Source organism: Hydra vulgaris, chromosome 15 (assembly GCF_038396675.1).
Source record: "Hydra vulgaris chromosome 15, alternate assembly HydraT2T_AEP".
In the NCBI taxonomy this organism is placed as follows: Eukaryota; Metazoa; Cnidaria; class Hydrozoa; order Anthoathecata; family Hydridae; genus Hydra; species Hydra vulgaris.
In genome coordinates, this window is record NC_088934.1 from 10578567 (window position 1) to 10587500 (window position 8934).

An 8934-nucleotide genomic window follows, 5' to 3' on the forward strand; every position below is an offset into this window, starting at 1 on the left:
TCCTTATATGTAGGAAAAAAATTTAGCAAAATTATGTTAAACCCTTAATCACATAGTTTTTACTTTGGTGCATATTTACAATGATTCGTTAATATTAATTTGTATTTTTGTGTGTTTTATTTGTGTATCTTGATTTATTAAGAGACCCAAGACCTTTATACATAGAAGGGGCCTGGAGGGGGAGGGAAATATCTCCAACCTCCCTCGCTAGTCCAACCATGCGTACGCCTTGAGCGATTTTACGTTAGCAGTAAGCAATTTTGGTTTAGTGACTTTTTATCATTTTTTGACTTTTAAATTATTCTATAAGCAGTTAGATAAAAGAAGAAATTAATTTATAAAAAAACCCCATTAACTTTTGAATGACAATTATTTAAAAATATTTGTTACACAAGTTTGACAATTATGTTGGATATAAACGCTATTTAACAATGAAAAAAAACTCAAATAAAATTAAAAATTTTTAATATGTTTTTATTTTATTGTAATGATTGATTTTTTTGCTTAGAAAACGCTAATACTTTAGGCTTGAAGCAAAAATCATAATATTATAATTTAATTCTGTTAAAAAATGTATGATTTAATAGACCATTTCGCTATTAATTTTGCGCGAACTTCTGCGTAAAGCATTATGGGTTAATCAAGGCGCAAACAATAACAACAAACATTATTAACAAGAAATTCACTTAAAATTATGTCTGATTTTCCTCTGATGACGAAAAAATAAGGCCTTTATGGATGAAATAAAAAGTTGGAAAGTATAAAAATTAAAAGAATTTCTTCAAGCAAGGAGTATTTCTCTTGGTCAAAATCCTGCAAGAGCAAAGTTGCTAAAAAACGTGTATTATGCCAGTAAACTTAAATTACCAGTTCAAAAAACCATGCAAGAAGAGACTGAAGAAATCAAATCTAGGTCTTTTCAAAAATTGAAATTAAAATCGGGTGTCCAGCTTCCCCATCCTAATGAAATCGGAAACTGGGCAATAAATAAAGAAATAGTAATAAAGTTATTACCAACTACAACTTATTCGGACATTGAAACTTATGCTTTTGATACTAAAACTTATGCTTTTGATACATTGAAACTTATGCTTTTGATACTCATAGCTCTTAAGCTTTGAAAGAAGGACATTCTCTTTATTCTTCAGATCACGTAACTTCAGTATCTTTTAATAATTTATCAGATGCTGTGAAATTTTGTTATTGAAGAATATGAATCATGGGTATGTTTAAATAAAAATGGAAGTATATTATCTGCAGAATGCAAATGCATAGCCGGTTATGGAGAAAGCTGCAAACCTATATTTGCCTTGTTATTGTTTGTTGAAAAGCATAAGCGATTAGGAGAAAATGTAACTTGTACGTCAGTAAAACAAAAGTGGGGGGCTAGAACTCAAAAAAGAAAATTACATGAGCCAGATATATTACAAAATATTTCTAATAAAATAGTCAAACCTAGTATTGAAAATAAATGTCTTAAACTCAGTCGGTCTTTATACGATCCTCATCCTTATCATTTAAGGCAGTCAGATTTTACATTGGAAGATTGGGAATCAGTTGCAGAAGTCACCGATGGAAAAAGTGCTGTAATTTGCCTAAAGCCAAATATACAGTCAGAATATTAAAAAAAACAACTACCAACTGCAAGCACAACTAAAAATGAAGCACTACTATCCACCATAGACCAATGAGTAGCTCAAATAGAATGTTGTTATGGAAATGAATGTTTAGCATTTAAATGTGAACAATTTTTAATGACATTTTTAATAACATAATTTCAAGTAGAACTTATAAAAGAATCTACAATACCTCAATCAAAAAGTTTACTTTAGAAAAAATATAGAGTTAGAAGAACATCGTCATCGATCGCTCACGATGTTTTGAAAAAATTAGACGTTGACTTGATAGTGAAAAACAAAAAAGCAGCATTTTTTTTATGTGCTCAACTTTTAGACTATAAAAAAAAGCAGAGAGTAAGTCAATTCAATGGAGTAACATGTTTGAGTCCTATGCCAGAAAAAGGTATAATAGGGAAATGAAAAAAAATCATAAAAACTTTAAATGTTATCAAACCGGCCTAATAATATCAATTGAAATATTGCTACAAGATAAGGTGTTATCTTGCTACAAGATAACACCTTATCTTGTATTAAGCTCAGATGGTATTACAAGTTGTACATGCTGTGGGTTTGGTTTGATTGAAATTAAATGCCTATGGACATTTAGGCAAAAAAAAATCTCTGAATATGCTTTAAGTGCATAAAGTTTCCTAGAAAACAAATCTTGTGCAAACTCATACACACTAAAAACTAGTCATAGATACAGTACGCAAATACAACATCAGTTATTTATTAGTGGCTATCCACATGCTGATTTCTATGTATGTTTAGCCAGTGATCAAAACCGTGAAAGAATTTATTCTGATCCTAGCTATATTAAAAATGTACAAAAGTTTCAAATATTTTTTACAGAATTTATTTTGCCTGAATTATTTATAAACAAACTCGAAAAAGAGGAAATGGTTAAATTAATTTTATATGATCTCATAAAGAAGTGTGTTAATGATTTAGAAAGTAAACAACTTAATGAAACATTCAATAATGATATCATAAATCTTAAGCAACAGAAAATATGTGATAACGATCTGAACACATTTTGAAAACATTATTCTTAATATTTTTCGTGGTTTATAATGTAACTTTTTTTTCTAAAAAAAAAAGAGTATAAAAAATTGAAATATCTTTTTATATATATATATGTATTTATTAAGATTTATGTCAAATAAATTCTTTTACAATTGGTGGTTGTAAATTACTTAAAGCCCCACAAATAACATAAATGTGATCAATGAGGTCTAGTTAATGATATTAAGTCTTGTTAATGATAATTAAGGTCTTGTTAATGATAACTCGTTCTTACAAATCCTAAACTCTTAAAGTCGACGAACTGAGCGTTCTACATGGACACGTGATTGGGCAATTTCTTTGGCTGATTGAATTTTCGCTTGTGTAAAATGTTGTCCTTTTTTTTAAAAGGTGGACAAACTAATAACACTTGTTTTTCCAAAAGCAAATCTTTAATATTAAAACCTTTGTCCACCAAGCACATAGAACCTTCAGAAAACATGTTAATAACATTGCAGTCCTCTGTAATGTGTCTATCTGAAGCTTGGCCACCGTAAACTTTAGAGGTAAAACTGAAGGAACCAGTTTTTGTTGTAACAACTAGCTTTTTCAATGTGTTACTACTTTTATAAGTACTAAATGTTTGATACTGTGCTTTTGCATTTGATGGTCTCTGAATTTTTCGCTCAGTGCAGTCTATTATAACTTCAACATTGTGTAACTTTCCAGAAAAATGTTTTGCTTTATACAATAAATTTGCTTCTCGTGTGGGCCATTAAAGAAAAGGCTTTAACTCATTTCCAAAATAAGTAATCCAGGTTGTTAAGATACTTGAACAATGAGACTGGGAAATCGAAAATCTAAATGCTAGATCTTGAATAGCCAAATCTAATCGCAGTTTTATGCACATTAGCAGAATAATATTTTGAGTGTTTTTTGAATACAAATTTTTGTTGTGCATGTGGAGATTGAGTTTACTTTATTTCTATCTGTTGAAGAACTTGTGACATAATACTCTCTTTTGTAAAATTTCCATATATTGGTTGGTGAATATTCCTACTATCTTTTCTATGTTAAATAGAACTACCAAAACTCACACATAATTTCATATACAGTGGGATATTAAGTTGAGACTAAATATCTCACTTGAATATTCTGAATTCTAAGAAAATTAACTAAACTCTAATGCCAACTTTGATCCAAATTCTGACCCTAACCCTAAATCTAACCCTATCTTTGACTAAAATACACATATGTATAATTTTAAAATATTGCTTTGATTGAAAAGATCCAATATTGGATTAGTTAAATAAGGTATGGTCTGTTGAGATACTAATCCAATAATGTATATAGAGTTATTTCCATGCGCCAGAGTATTTGATATATGCACTATGTTTATTTTTATTTTTTTATTTTTATCTATTAATCACATTTTTTTAATAAAAGGTTGTCTGGCTGATTGTACATGCTCCAATCGCACAATACAACGTTTTTGTTCTTTTTGATTTTATTTCAATGCAACATTAAGTGCTTGCCAAGTTAAGTTTAAAAATTATAGTTTTAAACATCATTTTATTTCGACTTTTACATTTAATTTTGACCTGAAACAGTAAACTTATTTTTATGTATTTTTTGTATATATTGATATCAATGAGTGATTGACAAACTTCAAATATGATCAGTCTGTCTATATAAATCTTAATGGCTCATTTAATTGTATCTGTCTCAAAGGATCAATTTATAATTAGCAAGTTCGGGATTGGGCAGGTAATTTTATTATAAAGGTAAACGAAGCAACCAAAGTTGAAATAAATTCTTTATAAAAGTTCTTTTTTTTATCTCTAAACATATATAAGAGTTTAATGTCTTAATTTGCAATAAATTAGGATGATTCTAAATTAGTCATTATACTGAAATTTTTAGCTGGAGTTAGGCTAGACTGCATTTTAGTTAATATAATTGAGAAAAACATTAAGGTTGTAACTATGAAATATAATATGATTTGAGATTATTTAAATAGTAGTGAAGAACCGCAAGATTTAAATAAAAATACACAAATAGTAGTTGTAAAGGCAACACATCTAATTTAAAAAACATAAAATGTTTTTGTGTAGAATTAGTATAATAAAAACAATAATTGTATTAATAATAAAATGTAATACCAATGTCTTCTCTTTTTAATATTTTTACACTTGTTTTTTAAAGGTTTCACACTTTATGGTTTGAATGGGTTTTCAAAATCCAGTTTTCTTATTTAAATATGATATTACAGATTTGACATTTTTTTGCTATTAAATGCATAAAAATACTTTCTTGACATTATTCTGTTAATTTAGATTAGGACTGCATTTTTAATGTGATATTATAGTTTGGAAGATTATTATTCAAGTATTACAATCTCTCTGCTCACAACTCACCCCCCCCCCCGCCACCCGTCCCTCCTTTCATACTTACAAATTTGGGGTTTTTATATCAGTGTTTTTTCTCCAAGACTAAATGCTATGACCAGAACAAGATTATTTTAATGTAATGTTCATGATGAAATATGACAAAAGATGAGACAGAGTATTTTTTGTTAACAAGATAAATTTTGTAAACAATAGCACAACACTCTTTTACCAACCATACATAGTTTATTTACGAACATGGTTCGCATTATTTGATTGTAGTTCAAACTTTGTTTTTGGTACCAGTTGGCATCATTTTAGGAACAAAGTTTAAAGTTTGACTTCCATAAAAGTGTCTTGTTCTCTTACATATATTGAAAATTGTTTTTAAGTCGACAATTACTGCAATACAATTGTTTAGATGCTCATTAGAAGTTTTTTTTTACTGTTTATTGTGAGTTATTGTTAATGTGCAAGCTAAATTATTTTTTTAAGAAACAAGTTTTACATTACCACTTATATTCTTCAATTAGTTATTGCTTATTTACATTAACCTTTAGCCTATTGCATTTGGCTTTAATCTTAATTTTCTAGTTGCTGGCGTAATATATCAAGTAGGACTCTATTATAGAATCTGTAAATATTGTTGCTTACTTTAGTTATGTCAATAGTTTATTTTAAAGTCATGTTCACATGGTTTTAATACGATCTATTAAAATATTATCTAAACTAATTAACAAGTGTCTTACTAAAGACTGATTTGACCCTATTATTGCCCAATCATTATTCTCTCTAATATTAGCAAGGTTTTTTAATCTTTATATAACAAGCTTCTAATTTCTCATCTTAAGTATAACAACTTTCTTGCTTGCAATCGATAGAGCTTTGATACTTCCATTCTTCAGCTGACTCATAAAGCAGAAAAACTCATGCATTAAAAAAAGCTGTAAAGCCAGAGCTATAAAAGTAAAGTTTATCATGTTTACTAGAGCTATATAATAAAGTTTCTCATGTTTTCTTTCTCTGTAAGCTTCATATAGTGTATCTAGAAAAGTTTTTAAAATTAGTGAAAGCTTACCTTCTTATTGCAGTATTAAAATTGTCCTTGATGCACAGCACTCTCCTTTATTTACAGTAATTTTTTGGGCACCAAAAGGTTTCATCTTTGATTCTGTGTTAGATAGTATCACAAGATTTTATCTTTAATTCAATAATCTGCTGAGGTTGTCTTTCTTTTTGTGCTTGCCATTTTCTAACTTCTGATGCCATTCTCTATCTCAATAAACTTTTTGTTTGCTCTTGTATGATGAGTATTCTTGTCATATTTGGGTTGGTTTTTCTTATAAGGACCTTTTAAAAACAAGATGCAAACTTGCATTGTAAATGTTGTTTTCTCATTTCTTTTACAAATATTACTATTATTGCTGCTCTAAAATGTTAACATCACTTGCTTCATTAACCAAAACTCAATCTTGGGTAACTTGTCATTCAGATTAGTTGCATCCATTTACTGTGTCTGTTTCTTTGTTTTCAAAATAATAAATTTATTATATATATCATTTGTTTATCTAGTCTTGCATTAACACATCGGAATTCTCTCCCATCTTTATGTTTTTCTTAGTCATACAATTTATATCAATAATGAGACACAATTGCTATTTTCGATGAGTTTAAATAAAGTTGTTGTAAATTTATAATTTATTTGTAAATTTTTTTTATTTACCTATTTTGTTTAGTTAATTAAGTTTTTTTTAGCTTTCTCAATGATCCAATCAAGTTCTTTCTATTAAAAAAGTGATAACAAGTGGTTAAGTTCATTAGACACATTATCTTCAATAGTAGTTCTATCCAATAACAGTATAAAAAAAGTGACACCACGTGGTTATTTAAGTTTATTAGACATATTATCTTCAATAGTGGATCTATCCAATTACAGTATAAAAAAAGTGACACCAATTGTTTATGAAACTAAATCACCAAAAATATGCCCAAACCCCTTTAATAATAAAAATTAATCATGTTTTTTATCTAATTTAACAATAATATGTAGTAATTTTATATTTTTTTCTATTAAATATTTAATTTCCTTTATTTATTTTTTACATCTTTTATATGTATATATTTTTTGCTTTAGCTTTTTTATTTTTTATTTTAGCTTCTCCTACTTTATTTTCACTCGATTCAAGTATTATAACAAATAATAAAAGTAACTTTTTTTTTCCAGTTTAATTTGAATAATGTTTAATTTACATTAACCTTCATCAGATTTCTTTAAAATACTTTTTACTTTCTGCTGCTATAGTTTAAGTATAATTCATTTTGATAAAAACTGTTATTATAAATTTATAATTGATTAAAAGTCTGTGATCTTCATTTTATTCTTTATCAGCAACTCACTGTCGGTTTTTTCTATTTTTTTAAATATATATTTTTTATTTTTTTTTATACTTATGATGGTTTTAAGAAAACCAATTGAAACGATGTATACATATACTAGATTAACGCGGCAAAATATCAAAATCTTTGAAATTTGTTTGAGGGAGATGCTCAAAGAGGTGCTTTTAATTAACAAATTTAAATTAAAATGTTTACTTACACTTGAGTTTTTATAAATAATGTTATTAAATAGAGAGAAATGCTATAGTAAATTTATTTCTACTGCATAATAAATATCCATAACATATGAATGATGATATAATATTAATACTATAAATATTTTGTCCGCTAATTTTTGAACTCATCAAAAATTGTCATTTTTTTAATCAATTAAAATCAATTCAAAAGATAATAGTACACATAAAAACTTTTTTATTGGTATATAATACACCAGTTAAAAAGTTTAAAAAAAAAACAGTTTTAATAACTTTTAATTGGCTTTTGTAAAGCATGTGAAAAATATTGGTAAAGTTCAAAATTTTTTAAATCTGTCTACTAATTTTTGGGCACTACAGTGTGCAACACAACTTTAAACTATAAATAATTTAAGGACTTTAAAACTAGAAGAATGATGTAGTGAAAATTGTAATAATGGGGGAGTTAAACTACAAAACAACATTGCATAATGTTGAAATACAAAATAATATTGTATAATGAAATTTTATTAGTTCACAGTACATGCATAAGTTTCGATATATAATCAGAATGGGATTTGTTAGGGTTTATTTTTAGTTTTTTAGGATTTGTTTCATTTTGTATGACTAGAAGTGATCTTTGTGATTGTTTCTTTTGTAAATTTTTTAGTGATTTTTTTATCTCAACCAATAATTGATACGCATCATTCACACTGTGCATTTTTTCTCTGTTATTTGTGATATTAGTTTTTGAGCTTGAGGTTTAAGCCCTAGCTGCTTGTTCTCGACTTTTTAAACCACTTAAAATTGTTTGCGAAATTTAGTTCAACCATTTTTCAATTTATTGTTAAAATTAAAATGATGAATAAATCCATAAAAGTTAAAAAAGTTCTTAAAATCTTCATCAGTATGATATAAACGTTTTATTATTTTTTTTTTTTTAATGTTTTTAAAATAGTGAGAAATTTGTAATTCTAGAATCTTGAGTCCTAATATTTGAAACTAAATTTTTTTCTGAATTTTCGAGTAGAGATATTATTTTTCATCAAATTATGCATTTCAAAGGCGGTTTTGAGTGTGCATCTAACCAGAAAAAAAAAATCAATTTGATGGTGAGCATATATCATTTTTCGTTGATATTATTTGTCTTTCATTAGATGTCTTACATTAGGCTTTTGTTTTACCGTGTTGCAATGCAAAAACCTCAGATCAGATTAACATGAATTAAATTAAAATTAATTAGGTCACGTAATAAAACTTTTTTATCACCTTGAATTAATTATACAATCAACTTTTGGCTGTTATTACTAACTCTTCTATTGATGTATTATTAAAATCCGATCTTTTTTTTTT